This window comes from Colias croceus, chromosome 2 (genome assembly GCF_905220415.1).
Source record: "Colias croceus chromosome 2, ilColCroc2.1".
Lineage (NCBI taxonomy): Eukaryota > Metazoa > Arthropoda > Insecta > Lepidoptera > Pieridae > Colias > Colias croceus.
The window spans coordinates 11,312,586-11,332,058 of record NC_059538.1 but is presented as its reverse complement, the minus strand read 5'-3'; the positions used below and the strand labels follow the sequence as shown (position 1 = coordinate 11,332,058).

The following is a 19,473-nucleotide window of genomic DNA, read 5'->3' as shown; positions in this document are numbered from 1 at the left end:
TATGCGAGCATCGGGTAGCCAGCAAATATCTAAGTAGTATTCTACGCGAGTATCGTATTCAAGAAGTATCGTACCTAATGGCAGAAGGGCCTTAGTAACGTTATATTCAAAATTGATCTTAATCAATATCCCAATATCTCTGCTATCCCATAGAAAAGATCTATAATTATTATATTCATAGAGTCTGTATATTTTTATCTATTTAATCACCCATAAATCATCAGTGTAACGATCAGGCCCAGAGTCCTATGGGAGTTTGCCATTCTCTTTTAGGCTGTATTAGTAAGTGTAAGGGAATATTGCAATGTTATGATTTAACGTTCATACGTAGGTATATGGAATACTTTTGGCAGTTCTCTTTACATTAAACTCTTTGATTACAAAATAAAAGACAGATGGAGCGTTGCCGAACTAAACCGAATAATTTATCGTCAATTTCAATAAAGCTATGTGTGCTGTCATTTCGCCGCTGCACTGTACGTACACGGTGCTTCTGTGTGCGTGTAATGTTGCCAGATATTGAAAAATTTCCCAAATTTTTCCCCGACTACGGAAAAAAGAGGGTTATGTTTTTCGAGTTTATGTATGTATGTATAATATTTCTTTGACACGCCCTGCAGTATAAACCGTTGGACCGATTTTGAGTTGTGAGGTTTCATTGCAATGATCTGAATTATTATTTTAGTGGCGGTAGTGACGTAGGCTATATACATAAATGAGAAGTCAAGTTTTAATTTTTAATTAAATTCTTTTATTACATAAAGACGTACCTGCCTACTAAAGTTATATTATATGGACAAAATAATTGTATTCAATTTTTTATTAAATAAATTACATAAAAAAAGTTTCAATATTAACTATAATAATTATTTATTAATTATATTATTTTTTATTTTTCATAATATATAATATGAATACGAATAGCGGTAGTTTTTAGTCGAGAATACGGGACATTTTATTTTCATCATATCCATCATGGAGTTCACATAAATTAAATCGCTAGCGAAAACGACTATGCGTTTTTAAGCTTTATAAAAGTAACAAAATAATGTATTATGCTTATTTAAATAATCTAATAATTATCATGAACCTTTAGTGCACTATACAAATAATCACATTCACGATCGAAAAATCCAACAGCATTACCCTGAAGATCTTTTAACCATTTTACCGTTTTTCCAATAAAAATGGCAAATTCATTTTCAAAATACTGGCAACATACGTTGAAGTTTTGTATTCCTTCATATCTGTAAAATTATTATTCGTATTAAAGAAATAAATCAGCCAAATTATCTACAGAAAACCTGTGAAACGATGTTTTATCTTTTTTTTTTGTTTTCGGGAACAAATTTTACACCGTTCTATTATCACAAGACGGCATTTTTTTACTTAAATTGCAAACCCTTTTTGACGTATTGCATGACACTTTATGCGCTATAGCACTGGTGCAGCGACGTATTTGTTTTTGATTTCGTATTTTCTTTGACAAGGGCGACGCGACGGGCGGTTGTCATGCTCCATCTATTAAACTATATACATAATTTCGTGTAAGTAATATTCAATAACGAATAGGTACCGGATATGTATTATCAAAGTTAGGTTACAATTTGAATAAAATATAAGAATAGGTAATATTAACTTTTGAATTGTTTATTGTTGTTGCCAATGTTTATAAGTACGTATTATATTTTTTTCAAAATCGTGTGGTATTCTTAATAATTTTTTTATTTTTAAACTAGCTGTGCCCTGCGGTTTTACCTACATTTTGGCACTCCAGTTCGTCTTATCGTGATGATATATAGCCTATTATAGCCTTCTTCGATAAATGGGCTATCTAACCGAACCGAAATAATTTTTCAAATCGGACCAGTAGTTCCGAGATTAGCGCATTTAAACAAACAAACAAACTCTTCTGCTTTATAATATTAGTACAGAGTAGTAGATGGAGAATATGTTTTTAAAATTGATTTTATATTGAAGTATAAAAAATTACTTGTCTATGAGTTATCACGAATTGAAACTTACTGTGATGATAATCCATACTATACTAATATAATAAATGCGAAAGTAACTCTGTCTATCTGTCTGTTACTCAATCACGCCTTAACTACATACTGAACCAATTTGCTGCAAATTATTTGCATGAAATTTGGTAAGTATAGAGATATTTTGATACTCGAGAAAGGACATAGGTAGGTTTAATCCCGGAAATCGGAACGGGAACTATGCGGGTTTGTATATTCCATATATTTACATATCTGAAATTTTTTTTTGATAAGCAGAAAAAAACCATTTATTTTGATAAGCAGATGGTTCCTTAATAAACGGACTAAGTAAAATATTTTTTTATAATATTAGTAGGGATGGAATTATTTGCATACTATGCACAGAATATTTGATAGTAGCTAACGCTATACTATGCATACCTACACATTATTATTAGCAAAGGAAATGAACTATAAACACATGGCTTGTAAGAAAGTTTTGTGTGAAAGGTCTCTTATCTAGTTCACCGAGATCGGTGTGTGTGGTGACCCGTTTATTTGGGTTCCTTGGAATTCAGGCGTAATTGTTTTTCGTGGTGGTTCGCTAATGAATATCCTATGTCGGAATAAGGAAATGTGGAATTAACCCTTCTAATTTCACCTAATTTAATGTGCGAATACTTTCGAAGTTATATACTAATATTATAAAGTTGAAGAGTTTGTTTGTTTGTTTGAACGCGCTAACCTCGGGAACTACCAGTCCGATTTGAAAAATTCTTTCGGTGTCATCACGCTATGACCAACAGGAGTGGAGCCACGGGGGTGAAACCGCGTGGAGCAGCTAGTATATTATATATCTATCTGTGTTTTTATAAAGATTGGATTAACTTGGGTTTTTTGTATTTTTTATAGGTTAGAATCTGGCGTGCTATAGTTTAGATGAAGTAAAGTTTGATGTAATAAGCCCCAGATATGAAGGAAGTGTACTCCTCCTTTACAGATTTTTAATCCTTGCTTCTCTTGCCGTCTATAAACTGGTGGTACCAAACCGGTGGTACATATTTTTATGTACATAAAAACGATAAATAAAATGAAGTCTTTTAAATGAAGCTCCTAATTGAAATTGAGTTCGAATATGAATACCACACAACTTTAATACGCATTATCTGTATCGGCTATACAGTAATACTGGTAATACCTACGCAATAGCAATGATTATGTAAATTGCTCGTAATATTCAATTAATCCGACCAATCCCCAATTCTCGTTGCCAATCATGGATTAGCGGGGATTCACTTCATTATCGAGCCCTTTTCAATTATTACGTAATGGGTAAAAAGATCTTGTGAAAGCTAGATTTTTAGAAGCCTTTGATGTCTGAGGGCGTGAATATTTAATTTGATGCTTTTTATATGGTTTATAAATTTATATAATATGAAACTAGCTGGCGCTCGTGGATTCCTTGATAACCCCGACTGTAACCTAGTTGCTGTTCGCCCGGCTCGGATCGAAATTTATTTTGTTTTTGACAAATCCAACCAACCAAAAATCATAAAATTCCGTTCAGTCCATCTTGCGTTATAAGTGGTGTTACTAACACGACTTTTTTTTATAAATATAGATTTGTGTAGCAATAATGTCTAATTTCAAACATCGTTACATACATTCTTACAATCTTCCGTGCTTATAATATAGTAGAAGTTTATTATTTGCAGTATAGTTATTTACAGTGCCTATAGTCGAAGGAAATACATTTCATAACTGTAGCGTATCGACATATTAATGCTTGATAAGTATTTGATATTTTTACGTGAGATGTTTCGCTGTATTGTGTATACAAGGTGATATACTGATTGATATTTTTACAGGAATACGTTATATTTGTTTATGGTAATTACATATCTATTTGCATATTTTTCGATGTTTTCCGTGTTGTTTGATGTCAGGACTTTTTTAGGATGGTAGTTGAATTTTTTTTTTCATTCTTTTCACCAATTATTGTTTCTATGTGGGAGTTGCGCATCGTTATTTTTAATATAGAATTATGTAGGTATTTGATATGTATTCAGGTAAAAATTGTGACTTTTTTATGCAAAAACATATTGAGAATTCTCTTTCGTCGTTCTATCTGCATTATTTCTTGAGGTTTCGGTATCTGCTGCACCAAACGAAAGTATTTTATCTTTCAACCGTTTAGACTATTTAAATATTAAAGTTCGGAGAAACGTTTCAGCTCTTATATAAAGTATTTTCTACATTTTATCCTAGAAGCTTTTAAAATCAGCGCCATGTTTTTTTTTTGCGGAAGTTTCGAGATATAGCGGTAGTTGCTTTCGACGTGATTTTCTTGTCAGTTTTTTTTTTTTTAATTTTCAGGCTAAGAAGTACGTAAATGTTTGATATTAATTAATACTGCTTCTGATGGTCTTTTAATGTTTATAAATTAATCTGTCGGTAAGCCGCTCTTACAATAATATTTTAGGGAAACGTTAACTTTTTATTTTCGCTTTGTATTGAGGGACATACAAACAAGTTATTGAGATAACTTTGAGGTTTAAAAACTTCAATACACTGCCTTTAAGATAATAAGTACAAACCTATTTGTTTAATAATATCAATCCGTTGACGTTTATACCACATTTATACGAACATATTTTAATCTTGCAACACTATGATGTTTCCAGAAAGATGATTCACAGCATCTTATTATTATCCCAACACCTTCATTAGTGCTCTGTCCCTATAATTTCGGTCATAAATTATATTTTAATGTCGGTAGCGTCGTAAAAACATCGTAATCTCTTTCAGACGAGTGCTGATCGTGGACCACCCGTAAAATAGATTCTATGGCCTCATTATTCGATGATTTGGTATTAACGGGGTTAAGGAGTTTTTTATTTTGTTACTAGTAGAATGTTTGTTAGTTATTGGATTTTTTATGAGCAAATTATAATAATACTAGCTGTTCCCCGCGGTTTCACCCGCAGTGCACCGCTGCTGTTGGTCTTAGCGATATGAATAATATATAATAGCCTTCCTCGATAATTGGGCTAACTAACACCGAAATAATTTTTCAAATCGGACCAGTAGTTCCCGAGATTAGCGCGTTCAAACAAACAAACAATCAAACAAACAAACAAACTCTTCAGCTTTATAATATTAGTATAGATGAAAATGTAGCCTAAGATGGAGCGCGCTTCCCTGTAAGGTTTCGATTATTTATTCGGTTTAGAAGTAATGGATAATCTTGGTCTAAATTATTTTAAGTTAGTCAAAATAATTATTCATACTACAGTGTTAAAGAGTTACGTTTTTAATGTGATCTGTTACTAGCAGCTTTAGATTGTGGTGTTCGTTCTTTATTGGCTGTTTGGTCGCTGAATTTGTAATTTGTTATAGATGAATCTTGGTATCTTAATTGCGTTAGATAGCACTAAGATATAGTTTTTTTTTGGAGGAGGTTGTGGTGTGTTTACAATACCTAAAGATACAAAAGTATATAAAAGACTGATTTTTAATAGCTTTTCTTTCAAATTGAACATTACCATGTACAATTAATAAACACGAAGAACAATCTTGGGTTATTTATATTAAACTAAGCCATTCATCATTTTCAAACACAACCGTCTTCGACACTGGAATAAAAACGTCGAGTAAAGACATTAGCTCAACGGTAAAACTACAGTTACAACTCCACTTAAAAGTACATCAATCATCTATATAACCTTGGCATACTTACTACATACCTACATATAGAACAAATATAATAAAAACAATCATCTATCTTAATATAAATAAATCTCGTGTCACAATGTTTGTCCTCAATGGACTCCTAAACCATTTAACCGATTATAATAAAATTCGCACACCATGTGCAGTTCGATTCAACTTGAGAGATAGGATAGTTTAAAAGTTTAAATCTCAAATCGTTTTAGAGAAAGCGGGCGAAGCCGCGGGCGGTAAGCTAGTAGTCTATAATTCTACTGACAGTAAGAAATAATGTCAAATGTGAAGCCTCATGATAAATACTTGTAGAGCAACATTTGATGTAATAAACATGTTTATATTTCATACTTATAATCACAAATTAAAAGTACAGAATCCTAAATAACAATTAAAGGTTGTAGACGGTTCGATTCCCGTTTGGTGTGGCAATGAAATTATCTAAAATCTTTGAATGCAGTTTCCTTTATTTTCAAAAATAATGGAATGTTTCCTTTTATTTTCTATCTACAGTACTTATGGCATTACAGAATTCCATCCTGTATTTCTATACTATACTAATATTATAAAGCTGAAGAGTTTGTTTGTTTGTTTGAACGCGCTAATCTCGGGAACTACTGGTCCGATTTGAAAAATTCTTTCGTTGTTAGATAGACCATTTATCGAGGAAGGCTATAGGCTATATATCATCTCGCTAAGACCAACAGGAGCGGAGCACTGGGGGTATAACCGCGGAGCACAGCTTGTATCATATAACACATAAAATTTTATATATTTTATAGAATTGACGTCCATTACAGCCATTAGAGTCGGATGTGTCTGTCGCGGCGGGGACGAAAGAATGTCCCCGTTTAATGGAAGGCTCTTAGAGGTCCGCAAGCAATTTGTGGAGTAGTTGGGGATCGTATTACAAAGCGATTGAGTTAGATCGCCTAGCCGGGACGCTAGTGATGGGATACTATCGATATATGGTATCGATATCTATAGTAATGTGATATTGGAGTTTCAAATGTTTTAAACTCTGAGTTTTTGTAAACTCTTTATGGTAAATTGTGAAGGAATACGTATTGAGTGGATGTATTAACTACACTGTAGAGTAGTAGTAGTAGTACTTTAATATTTTTTTTAATAAATCAAGGCTTTCAATGAACAGTGAGTAGGTATTTTAATAGGTATCGGTACGTATGACGAACAATGGTATATGTAGTTGTTTTGTTAGTTTTTCTTCTTCTAGTGGTATAACAATCCACAAAAAATAAACTTGTTTCCTGTGTCGCACTACGCAGGAGTAAATGCGTCCTTTATGATTTATAACTTCCTGACATTATTTTTACACGTTGCTATAATTTTAAAACACCCAAATCTCTATAATCATTTTGATCATCATCAACATGAAAACATCTTGATGTTGTACTCAAATTAAGTAATTAAGTTATACTTTATTTTATATACTTAGTAGAAAATTATCAATATATCGACTTGTGAAACACCTCACTAATAATCACATGGCTACAGCACGTTTGCACGTAATATAATAAACGTACAGGTTCATTTTTTTGTGAGGATCGTTCGGAGGCCCGATTGTAAAATTGTTTTAGAAGTAGGTATGTCATAAATTCAGATAGCTACTGAATGTTTAGAAGTTTTCGCAGTGAAAGGATTTGGATTGCGAGGCCTTGTTATTATAGAGATGTTCTGACATATATATTATTTAGAAAATAATGGTTTATTTATATGTGAATACTGTAATAATGTTAGATTTATCGAGATTATAATTTAAATTACAGTTTTCATGGCAAAAAAAAAAAAATTTGTGTCTTCACATTCTTCATATAATTTTTTTTATGGTTAGTTACGAATAATAAAGAAAGTTTGAAAACTCTTAATAAATTAACAAAAATATTAACAATCACTTGGGTATATTAAAAAATATTCACATAAATAATAGGGAAATAATGCATATAATTAAAATACGATACTTTTAACTTCATAATATTTGTGGATTACATTATCGTATACACACATTTACGCACAACGAAACTTATTAAGTAAATAAGATCTTCCCCGTACCCTACGACATTTGAGAGCGGTCATAAAGCGAACGATTATTACAACAGTATAATAATAACACCGCAGTACTCGTAAATTACCGTTATAGTATCATTTTTACTTTAATATCTTTGGTTAAAAACCTTTAATTGGAGGCATCGTCCTCTGGTATGTTTGTTAAAAAGCGACACATTAAACCTTCGTATTTTTTAATGTATGATCTTTACCGCGAAGGCAGGTCAATGCCGCCCTTTATGTAAGCGACCTTTGGACTTTAATGAACTCGGTGTATCTTTGAAATTCATATTTCTATGCTGTGTCATAGGTATAGGTATATTTGTATGTTTGTTATTTCATTTGGGTTGATTTGAATGTAGTTTAGATGTGTTGTGTAATTTCAATATGATAATATTAATAATAACATTTAAGCCGTTTTTATGAATACATCAAATTCATAGAATTTTAAGAAAAAGTTAAAAACCGCCTTCATTTGAATTAATGGGACCACAGTCCTCATGGCAGACACCAGCTTTAAAAAAAGTTATTATCAAAATCAGTTAACTCTATTAAAATTGCTGAGGTAACGAATACAAGAAAAAATACAATAGAATTGAGTAGGTACTGATTTTTTAGATCGTTTGAAATTGATGCAATACTTACACAAGTGTTATCTAAAAATAGGTACTAAAATAGCAATGATAATATTATGAATTAAACATTTAAATAAGATAATTCTGAATCTGCGACAGATTGCTTTAATAATATATCTTCTTTGATCGCTAAAAGCTGAAGCTATTTCTGACTTAGTGTAGGTACAATAATAATTGATAGTGGGAAGTTTATCTAAATATAGTCGGAGTGAAAGAGTTGTTCTTATAACATGTTTTAATGACTTCGAGTGAGCACCGGAGTCTACGCTCGTGAGTGTGTAGGTGTAAACATACGTGCACACACACTCTTACGTCACTCACACACACAAGTAGAAGCTAACTTGATCAAAATGTATGTAACTTGTAATTGATTTAGAATGGGGAATAGAAGAAAGCGTAGAAGATATTGTATAGCATTTTTATCATGAAAACTTTTACAAGCATGTATTTATCAATATTCAATCAAATTCAAATATTCAGTAAATTCAATGTTTCTAAAATTACAATCATAATCACTTCTAAAGACGCGAATAATTAGCGACAAACATGAGGTCCTCTTTTAGACGTAAATTATCAATATCTACAGTTACAATATATCAAAATTTTTATCCATAGCTGCCTAACAAATAGAAAAACATAATATTTCATTCTCATTTCATAATTCTCATAGACCATAGTACTATTTGACACGGTTGGAAGGTTAGGATCCTTCATAAATAACTCGGAAAGTACGCATTTCATTGAATTTTATTCACAAATGAATTCGAATATTTTCACACGAGATTCAAGAGGTCTCGATTGAAATGTCAAAAGTTTTTGTGAATTTATTTTTAACTTAAATCGCAATGCAGTATAAAATTATTGTTTGTTTTATAAATGAATAGAAGAATAGAATATTTATTTATTCGATGTAGTTAAAAATAAAGTTTGATCAACTTACTAGTTTAACGTTCCATACAATATAGTATATTCAATATATTATCAATATATGCCTTTACAAAATTTCGTACATTTTACGAAAAGAAAATCCCAAGAGAATACATCGAGTAAATGCTTCATAAGTAAGAATTTCACCATCGAACTGCTCGCCACAAGTTGAAATATCACCCTCAACATCTGGATACTTGGCGCTCATCCACCGTGCGATTTAGGAGGAACTTTCTGCCACGCACCACTCCTCTGTGGAACGACCTTCCGAACTCAGCATTTCCGGACAGATACGACTTAGGTTACTTCAAAAAGAGAGCGTACTCTTCCCTAAAAGGCCGGCAACACACCTGCAACCGTACAGGTCTTGTGGGTGATTATGAGCGGCGCCAATCATCGCATTAATCCGATGAGGCGCCAGCTCGTTTGCCCGCTAATACATAAAAAAAAGAAGCAACAATAAATTAACGTAGGAGACGCTAAAGCTCAACGGAACGGTGCAATAACTTCGCCAAAAGATCCCACAATCAATAAATTCTCAAAGGGACGAAGGATCGTCAGTTTGGGATATTAAAAATTTACTCGGCTCTCGGGTCTTGATGATTTATGTGCAGGAATGTCATAAAGATGAGGTGTTATGGATAAGTAAAAATGGGTATGATTTTGGTGCGAATGCTCATTTAAGGACATTGAAATTTTTAGTTAAATAAATGCTTGTAAATACGATTAGTACACATACTCTAGTAGTCACAAATCTTAGTCACGGCGAGCACTAGTAGTTGAATAGCATTTGAATGTTTTATGTGCTTTTTAAATGCCTATTCCTACTCATCTTCAGCATAATTTAAAATGAAATGAAAAATCATAGAAAACACGTTGAAAAAGATATCAGATTTCTACCGCATTGATATTATTATTAACGCGTTACATCTATATTGCATTTAACTCATCCATAAAATGATTTATTTATTCAAATATTTAGTCTAACTTTAAAAGCCTTATTTATACAGATTTTTACATACGTTAAACAGTATGGATTCTTTACTACCATTATCATAGATATTTTTTTCTCTATATGGAGCTATGGCCTATGAAATTGCCTATGAATGCGTAAAAGCATTCTCGCCCATCAAACAAGTATCTCTTAAACTAAACATAAACAGGATAATTGTCTACCTTTAAAGGAAATACTTCCTGTAGCTTAGTACCAAATTAGACGGGTCAGCTGGCTATAAATAGCTACATAAACCGATGATAAAATTGGACTCCGAAACCCACTCAACGTCACTCGACAATGAGAAACGAGGTAAAATTATATTGTAGGCACGTGGAGTCATTATCGTGTGTAATTTTAGCGGGGTAAGGCCTCTTGTACACACACGGGTTTTCGCTTACGGAACGGAAGCTTGTAGGCTTGCACGGCGGCACCACGTTCCTGGGCACGCCGCGCCGGGCCGGTCTAAGCCCGGCCTTACACGGACTGCTCGGGCCGTTAACGGCTGAACGACGTATACGGACTGCTCGAGCGGCCGGTCGTTGACGGCTCGAGCTATTGCTACCAACCGGGCAGTTGACGGCTTGAAGCGGTCGCGACTGCTCGAGCAGTCATGTGTACGGTAGTGAATGAATGACTATAGTTCATCGCGCGGTCGCGACTTCAAACCGTCGCGTCGGTCTCAACTACTTGAAACGGTCCGTGTATGGCCGCCCTAAAAGCTTCCATTGTGATCCATACAACACTGACGACCGTGCCTACACACGGCGAATTAACCATAGATTTTCACGGCAAAAAACCGCGTGTGTTTATGAGGCCTACGATGTATAATTAATATAATGTGTATGTTCATTTTGAAGCCTTTGCGAGTGTACTGAAGCGCGCCGAAAGGCACTTTTAGCTACTTGGGATAGACTTTGAGCTAATCATGATGGATCAAAGTGTGTGTGTACAGATTCAAGATGTTTGACCCATATAACGTTGTTTGTGTGAAAGCGGAGGTTTTGCGCTTTCAGAATTTGAATATATGCATAGGAGTTATAATTAGATACGTGTTGGAATATAACATGAATGTTGTATGCAGCAATGAATATGTTTTATAGGAGTTTGTGGTTAGTCTGTATTTTCTCTAGTGAAAGTTTGGCTTACATGTCATTATTTTTCCTGTATAGTTAGGTAATTAGTCCGTATGTTTATAATATTAAAAATTTAAATGATATATTTCTATATTGAATTGATAAATAATAAGATAGCTCATAAAATATTTTTATGAGCTTACTATAAGTAATCAGTATATTGTAAAGAGCAATAACTACATACAGGATTATTAATGCAAAATCAATCGAATTTACGTTCTAAGTTAAAAGAAATCTATACTATATAAGATTAAATGTATACATTAAACGTATATCTTATTTATTGTAGTTTCGTCGTAACCAATTTTATGATAGCTACCTAGCTTGCCCCTGCTTCTCTTCGTTTGCCCCGAGGAAAATAACTCAAAATTATTAGTAGTTTGAGTAAATTCATTATAAAACAACAAAACAAATATTTTTGCTTTATAATATTCTTGTAAAAAAATACCTGACCTTATAACTGAGAGGCAATGCGAATGCAGTGAATTAAAACTTCGTCTATCATCGTTTGGCTTCTGAAGTCGTAATAATATAAAACTCGGTGTACTTGCGGAGTTATATTTCTTCCATTTATATTCATTTTTAATGGTTATATAAAAGTTTATGTGCAATATAATAAGTGTATTTCTCAGGTTAATTATATTATGCTTTATAAAAGTAACTGAAATACACTTATTGGATTTTGATTACATTTATACTTTTACGTGAAAATCATTGGTTCAGAAATATTTATGTAGGTCTATATCCTTTGTTTTCATCAAATTAAAATTTTTACTAAATGGTTAACATAGTGTTCGGCTGACGACCACCGAACATAAAGGATAACATTTACCTAAGGCATTTACAATCACAAAATTTGAGATGTTACATGTATTTTTGCATTTTAGTTTTAATGATATTGAAGTAAGGTCTTAAAGGTAATTAACATCAAATTGTTCTACTGAACACGACCGGACTTACAACCTACACAATTTCCATAAAATAAATGTATTTAATGTAACGGGCGAACTTTGAAAGATTCTCCAACTTTACAACAAGATGCTGATTCTAAAGTTTCCTTGTTAAGGACGCTGTCACAAATCTGCGTTACTCAAATTTAGGTATCTAACGTCGCCACGTGGTTCGCGGGAACATCGCGCTCACGTAAACATAGCGCATTCCATTTTATAGACCATCTTCATACTTGATATTATTTTTTTTTTTATATTTTTATTGAAATTGATTCCAGAAGATTACTGGGAACTTTAAAAATTCATTTTGTTACTATTATTAGTAGGTACGATCCTTATAAGTATTTTAGTGTATTCAACCAACTTAAAAAAGTGTGACTATTTTACAACAATTTGAATATGAATTGTATTATTGTATACAATATCGAAGCTTTTTAAGAAATGTATAAAATACTTTTTTAAGAATTATTATCATACATAATATTATATGTTACCGGCAATATATTAAACCCGGCATTGTAAGCAATTCTTAGTAAATGTATGTTATTCCGAGAAACAGTCGGAATGAAATAAATTAATTCGTTACCACACATTCACATTACCTATATCTTTAAATATGAACTTTTCCTAAGTAGCAAACACATTTGCAAATGTGGGTGGTTTTTGGGGTAGCTATTAACCAATATGAGGTCAAAACTAAAATCCAAGATGGCGCCGACAAAAATTTTATATATTTTCTTCATGGGTGTCATTTTCATGGTTATTGGGGTAGCTATTAACGAATATGAGGTCAAAACTAAAATCCAAGATGGCGCCGACGAAAATTTTACATCTTTTCGACATGGGTGTCATTTTCATGGTTTTTGGGGTAGCTATTAACCAATATGAGGTCAAAACTAAAATCGAAGATGGCGCCGACGAAAATTTTACATCATTTCGTCACGGGTGTCATTTTCATGGTTATTGGGGTAGCTATTAACGAATATGAGGTCAAAACTAAAATCCAAGATGGCGCCGACGAAAATTTTACATATTTTCGTCATGGGTGTCATTTTCATGGTTTTTGGGGTATCTATTAACCAATATGAGGTCAAAACTAAAATCCAAGATGGTGTCGACGAAACTTTACATCTTTTCGGCATGGGTGTCATTTTCAAGGTTTTTGAGACAGCTATTACCAAATCCCCAATGTAACCGTCGATAATTAGGTATATTTTTCTTACTCCTTTAAAGTAAACTTAAATAAAATAACAAAAACGTTAACAACCACAGTTTTGTAGAAAGTCTTAAAAAAAACAATTTTAAAGAACATTGAAATGCATATTTAGAAATTTAATATAAAACGCAACTCTGTGGCAATCATGTTAATATTCTGACAGATATTAGTAACTTTAAATATATTCTTTAAATATATTCGCTAAACTTTATTTAAAATAAAGTTTATCTAAAACATTTAAACGAAGAGAATAAAATAAAAAAGAACGTGTGTGCCGAGAAAACGTGTCAGGAGTGAAACTTCTTTGGCGAGATTCATAGATACCAAAATCGCCGCCTTGCTCCATAACGCGACAGTATTACCATGACGCGATCTTGAAATTCGACGACCATCTTGGATTTTAGTTTTGACCTCATATTCGTTAATAGCTACCCCAAAAACCATGAAAATGACACCCATCACGAAAAATGTCAAATTTTCGTCAGCGCCATCTTGGATTATAGTTTTGACCTCATATTCGTTAATAGCTATCCCAAAAACCATGAAAATGACACCCATGATGAAAAGATGTCAAATTTTTCGTCGGCGCCATCTTGGATTATAGTTTTGACCTCATATTCGATAATAGCTACCCCAAAAACCATGAAAATGACACCCATGACGAAAAGATGTAAAATTTTCGTCGGCGCCATCTTGGATTTCAGTTTTGACCTCATATTGGTTAATAGCTACCCCAAAAACCATGAAAATGACACCCATGACGAAAAGATGTAAAATTTTTGTCGGCGCCATCTTGGATTATAGTTTTGACCTCATATTCGTTAATAGCTACCCCAAAAACCATGAAAATGACACCCATGACGAAAAGATGTAAAATTTTCGTCGGCGCCATCTTGGATTTCAGTTTTGACCTCATATTGGTTAATAGCTACCCCAAAAACCATGAAAATGACACCCATGACGAAAAGTTGTAAAATTTTTGTCGGCGCCATCTTGGATTATAGTTTTGACCTCATATTCGTTAATAGCTACCCCAAAAACCATGAAAATGACACCCATGACGAAAAGATGTAAAATTTTCGTCGGCGCCATCTTGGATTTCAGTTTTGACCTCATATTCGGTAATAGCTACCCCAAAAACTATGAAAATGACACCCATCACGAAAAAAAGCCAAATTTTCATCGACGCCATCTTGAATTGTTTTACCCCACCAATCTATTCAACAACCCATAAAAAAGAGGATCTCAGGCAAGGTAATTTTAAAAACATAATTTTAAATTACAAATAATTGGAATATGAAACTTATACAGTTTACTCATAAAAAGTATCAAATATTTCAAATCACGAAAAAGACAGTGCACGCACAATAATCTTTTTTATTTCGTTTTTATTTTTGGCACGAGGAGCGATACACCCGTCCTTCCAAGAGCGCTTCTGAGCGCGGTCTGACGAACCGCGAGAACAAAATGTATGAAGAAATCGACAAGTATTTTTAATTTAGCTCATTATTGAAATAAAATTTTGATTTAGATTCATAAAAATTACACCATGTATAAAGGACTATATATCCCTCAATAAGATATAGTTAAGAAGACAGATTAGGCTCTTAATTTTCCTAAAATGGTACCGGTTTAGACCCCATTTTTTTGCATTTTATGCGTTTATTGTGATGGAAAAAACGTATTTCAGCGACAATTTTGTATGACGTCGTACAATTTTTATAAGATGAACGTAGAGCTGAATATATTATCTTTAAATTAAGATATTACTATGTTCTCACGTGTAATTGCTTTAAGTTAAAATGGTACCGAAAAACAGCGTGTTTTTGTAAAAATACGTTATAGCGTCCTTAATCTCGGGCCTCTGGTTGTTTTCGGAGAGACTGTACGGAGATCAAGAGGGCTACGAAATATTTTAAGTACTTCTTAATTGGAGGCCGAGGGTTCAGGTGCTACGTGATTGCAATTCGTTAACCTGATTTCTGGGAAATGGTTAATATAAAGCCTACTATTCACGTGCTGCGTCGAGGCCCGAGTCGCTACGATAACAGGTTGCGACGTTGTAGGTGAAATGGCAAATGATAACTACAAATTCAAATTCAAATATTTTATTTTATGAACATACTACATAAACTACTACTTAATAATTTTAATGAAATGATCGTAATGCACAACGTTACAAGGTGTTGCAAAGGCTGTGACGCCGAGTGCTGCGCCGAGCCGTGAGTCTCAACAAGCCGCGTGCGTGCGAGAGTCAACAAATTCACATTGACAAGAGGCACGCAATATCTGCCGTAGTAGTCACTGGCGACAAGTCTGCGGACAAATAAATCTACTTGTGAATGTACTACATAAGCGTTGTATAGTGTGTAGATGATGACGGTTTTGCCTACTGATGGGGTAGCTCGGAGCTCGGCTCGTGGTGTGTGTATTGAATGCTACGCAATACTAAAATCCTCGAAGAATGCCACCGAATTTCCCCTGCAACTATATTCCAGTGCAAGCGTAACCCACTTATCTCAGAACCATCCCATGGCGTCCCATGGACGCATCCATGAATGGTAGCCTATAGCGGCGTAATCACAGCTTATGTAGGTATGTGCTTGAAACAGCCAATAGGAGTGAAGAAACTTCTTAGATAATTGGGTCACGCTTGCTCTGGAATATAGTTGCCGGGGAAATTCGGTGGCATTCTAATTAGGAAACAGTCACGTAGTTTATACGATGTGTGGAGAGAATATTACATTGGTGTCTTTATCTAGCCGCTCTACTTTAGTTTACAATAAATTATGTGTTCAGTATATTATTATTATTAGTTAGTTCATTGTTGAATTTCAGTTGTATATAATATGTGCCCGGAAATGTAAGAAATTTAGGAATTGTATACAACTCCTAGGAAATGAGTTTATAATCATTTGTTTCACGCATTTCCTTGTGATTAAAAAAAATTATATGCATTTTCTAGGAATTTAATACAATGACGGATTACATTAATTTACGTTACGTTAATATTCATACTACTAGTTTAAGTGTACTATGTATCGATGCATGAATTGAACGACCTTCTAGCGGATAATCTTACCTATGCTTCGTATTGGTATTTAAATCTTGTTAATACTTGTAAAAGGTAATTGTACAATTGAAGAATCCAATTACGTTAAAGAGTAATTAACATAGAACCTTCTTTATATCCAGTTACATAAATATAATCCAGATTGTCTAACATTATAATGTTAACCTTTTCTTTAAAGTAGTTAATTCTTTCTCATTTCATGTTCACGCTCATTATTTATCTTATTGATGTGATTGTTAATGCTTGGGGGCCTGGTGACCCGTAACACAAGTATTTTATACTTATCGCGGGCACCAGTCTCTCACTAATATTAGTGTTAAGATATTATATAGATTAACAATGTATATATATTGTGCATTTGTGATGAGAGAAATAAATAAATTTAATAAAATTTAATTAATTAATAGTTACAGAACTATAGTTCTTAGTTCTTATCCTTTAATTTTTTTAACATACACATGGAGAAGGTATATTCTCTTAGGTAAAACAAAGACAAAAATAGGAAAATGAATATCCTTATTTTCAATACAGTTAATATTTAAGTCCCCGACACATAAACACATCCCCGAGGACCCACGTTTATCCACTCTCATAAAAACCCTATATCTTTACATATAGCGAGCGGATAGCTAAAACATACTAAAAGAGGACACAATGGACACTACTAGAATTCTATATCAAGTTATTCTATTCACACGTCTGTCCATAGATAGTGGTTTCAGTTTGGTATTGCCGGGAAAATCATAATCGTAATGGCGGCACAAGGACATTATCCTGAACGCAATAAAACGGCCACCAGCGCGATAACTACGTAATAGTTTAGACGTTAAGTGATAGACTTTGGCGCAAATTCAGATTGATATATATAAACTGTACGATATCTGTAACTACCGTTACCGTATATGACAAGATTTGTTGCTTTAAATAAAGCTTAGTTGTGTAATAAAATATTTACTAACATAGAAGAAATATATGTAATGAAATGCCATTTCATCAATATTCAAATTTGCCGCGATTCGTGCGTTCACGTTATCTGTGGCACGGATTGACGTAGCGGTAAGAAAAAATGGCGAGAAAGGATTAAAGTATTGTGTGCTGGTGTGCAACGCAATTTATAATAAAACTGAAAGATAGAAGGGATATAATTGGGGATTTATTATATGTGGACTTTAAATGTCGTTTCTTTTAATTTACAGGTGAGATTACATATGTTAAGTTGTTGTAGTAACAAACTATTTGTATGTTAAACTATTGTGAAAACTATTAAAATAAAACTTTTAATTTACAGAGAAACAAATTGGTTTCCTTGAAAATCCTCAATAATATATCTTATAAAACTATTATTGATCTATTATTGTTTTGGAGTCTACTGATTTGTTTATGTCTAGTATAAGTCGTTCTTTTTTTATTGCATAATCAATTAATAATCCTTCTTTATACTTGAATGAAAAAGCATATGAGACCATGTCCCATCCTTGGTTTTTAAACGTTTCCAAAAAATTGTTTTTCCATTCCTTCCATTCAGAAGTTACTGTTAGTTTGATGGCCATCGAGCTATACCAATCCAAACAAGATTTTTCTAAAAACAATCTCAATATTTCAATTTTTGTTTCATCTTTTGTAATACTGAAGCGGTCACACTCTTTTTCAAAATTCTCTATCCATTGCAATGCATTACAATTCTTACTTGTGAATTTTTCAATAATAAATTTCTCCGAGACATGTCTTAGGTTATGTTGATTTTCTTTATTCGTGGTAGTTTCAATTAATTTTTCTAATATATTTTGTAAATTACTATCTTTGTCTTTTGGTTGTATGATGCTAATTTCTTCCAAGTATTGATCCAAAAATTGCATATTACCTTCCTCATCTGTATATGTTTTCTTTTGATCCTCATTTAATTTTATCCAAATTTTTCGGCTTTGATGCCTCTTCTTTATGCTGTTTTTTATTTTCGAGAATGTACTCATTTTAACAATACATGTATGGTGAATGACCGGTTTCAGATCATCAGGTAAGACATAACATTTTCCTTCTTCTGTAGTAATTGAGGTTATGGCTAACACATTGGATTTGCCATCATTTGAAGCTATCATCGTAAACTCAAACTGCAACCGGTCCATCTTCTTTTAGTTAACGAAAATGTCGTTTTATATGGATATATTATTGAGAATTTTCTCTTTTGGGGGGGGAGATGTAATGAAATGCCATTTCATCAATATTCAAATTTGCCGCGATTCGTGCGTTCACGTTATCTGTGGCACGGATTGACGTAGCGGTAAGAAAAAATGGCGAGAAAGGATTAAAGTATTGTGTGCTGGTGTGCAACGCAATTTATAATAAAACTGAAAGATAGAAGGGATATAATTGGGGATTTATTATATGTGGACTTTAAATGTCGTTTCTTTTAATTTACAGGTGAGATTACATATGTTAAGTTGTTGTAGTAACAAACTATTTGTATGTTAAACTATTGTGAAAACTATTAAAATAAAACTTTTAATTTACAGAGAAACAAATTGGTTTCCTTGAAAATCCTCAATAATATATCTTATATATATTTATCGTTTTCCTGGAATAAAAACTAATTTATGCGTGTCTGCTTTGACATATTCAATTCCTTATAATAGGATAATCACTAGAAAATCGTTTTAGAAAATGGAGATATTGTAGTCAATGAACACTGCTCATAATAGTTTCATACATTGAGTTATTAAAATCACATCATCGTGTTTCACCAGTGCACAGAAGGCTGATCATTACCCATTGC

At 33.0% G+C, this 19,473-nt stretch overlaps 1 protein-coding gene across 1 annotated transcript in view; it reads left to right on the top strand.

Moving 5' to 3' along the window:
* LOC123704473 (diacylglycerol kinase eta) overlaps positions 1-19,473 on the top strand; it is a 141,033-nt gene that overhangs the window by 64,754 nt on the left and 56,806 nt on the right. The window lies entirely within an intron of this gene.